Source organism: Grammomys surdaster, unplaced genomic scaffold, assembly GCF_004785775.1.
Source record: "Grammomys surdaster isolate TR1022 unplaced genomic scaffold, NIH_TR_1.0 211, whole genome shotgun sequence".
Classification (NCBI taxonomy): domain Eukaryota; kingdom Metazoa; phylum Chordata; class Mammalia; order Rodentia; family Muridae; genus Grammomys; species Grammomys surdaster.
Window position 1 is genome coordinate 9,660,698 of NW_021604656.1, and position 1,853 is coordinate 9,662,550.

At 41.7% G+C, this 1,853-nt stretch overlaps 1 protein-coding gene across 3 annotated transcripts in view; it reads left to right on the forward strand.

Moving 5' to 3' along the window:
• Positions 1–1,853, forward strand: part of Dapk1 (death associated protein kinase 1) — a 159,900-nt gene that overhangs the window by 151,019 nt on the left and 7,028 nt on the right. The window lies entirely within an intron of this gene.

The window sequence follows — 1,853 nt, forward strand, 5'->3', positions numbered from 1 at the left end:
CTCTCTCTCTCTCTCTCTCTCTCTCTCTCTCTCTCTCTCTCTCTCTCTCTCTCTCCCTCTCTCTCCCTGTTCTTACTGTCCTCCATCCTAGTTCTTGTACCTTTTCAGGATACATGATCACATGGTATTCCAAGCATCTTTTCTAGGAGTTCACAGCAATCTCAAATACAGACTCATAAATTGAGTAAGAAGTTACAACAGAGTTGTTACATGTGTTTCCATTAAGACTAGTTATCTAAGTAAACATTCATTATCTGTCACTAGCTTCACAGGTCATTAAGAGTTTAAATCCATAAGTCTTATGTCTAAACGAGCATGGTTTTGTCAAGAGACCAATCATCTGCCTAGTGTATCATTAACATGGAAGTTATAGAGATAAATCCAGCTAATATTTTATCTTCTATCCTTACACGTAGAATAAATTCTTCACTCTCATTTTATGACCTTTAGTTATCAGATAATGATTTTATAGCCAGCCTAGAAAGAATGTTTTCCCTGATCATAAATCTGTTTCACTCCTGCTTTCTGTTTTAGTACAATTAGTCTGTGACGCATGAAGGTTTCCAGAGCTCTAATTGCAGCTTTCATATTACAGAGGCCCCAAATTACTTGTATAAATTTAGGAATTCTCTAGAATCATCATTAGGAATTATGAAATCATCAATTTGTCTATATAGCATTGCTACAAAAAAGTACGTGTTCGTTGATCTGCAGGAAATCTGCCCAATAGGGTGGACTAATGCCCAGGAATTGTCATATTAATGTAATAATGCCAGGAAAAGCATATCAGCAATAAGAATCAATCCTTAGATGAGAATTCTGAACGGGTTTCAATTCAGAATTATCCGTCTCAGCCATGCAAAACTATGTGTCATCTCCAGAACCTCACTTGTGTATGCTTTTAGCCTTTCTTGACAGAGGGGAATTTTGGAGGATGTGTTTTTAAAATAGCTTGGGACTGAGGAATCCTTCTAAAAGTTTTCAAAGGAATTATACTTATTTGAAAAGTAGTACTCTTTTTTTTTTCCTGTCAGAAGAAAGTCATGTAGCAGAAAGTGATACATAGGCGAGGGTAGAGGCTAGTGTGTGTGAGAGATGGAAGATTCCCTATTCAAAGGCTGCTAAAGTGATACAGAGCACCATGACAGGAAAGGCTGAGTGACAGGAAGGCTGAGCAGCTTCAGGGAGGCTCCCTTTGTCCTAAGTGGAGGGTGCAGCCTGTCTCTCCTGAGGTGGGGCCACCTTGTACTCGGTGTTGGAAAACATCCAGGCCTCTGTCATGAGCCCTTGCTCCAGGTGTGCTTTCAGGATTCCTAGAAGACCCAGACCCGGCAAACACTCCATGCCCTGTGTCTCACAGACCCTTGCTTTCCTACTGAGATGGCACTATTCCTCAGTTGTGATATGGGAGTGGTCTGGAAGGCTTGGTCCCACAGGTCAGCAAGTTGTAAAACGGACAAATACTCAGTGAAGAAGCCAAGGTCTCCTCGAAGGTCTGGATCAAGATGCTTGTCCCTCAGGAAACTGGGGGTCTTTGAATTCTTCAAGCTTGACTGTGGCCTTGCCAGTTACTTTGCACACCACCCCCTCTAGGTGGTGCCCCAGTGAATGGTCTCTATCCTTGACAGTTTTGCCTTTTTAATTTTTTTTTTATCTATTTTTAAAAATCGTATGCATGTGAATGTTTTGTCTGCATATATGTTTGTGTACACAAAGAGCAGGAGAGAAGGTCACATCTCTGGAACTGGAGTTACGGAAGGTTATGAGCCACCATGCTGAGACTGGAGACTGGAGCCCAGTCCCCTGCAAGAACAATAAATGCTCTAAACCCCTGAGCCATCTCTTCAGCTCCC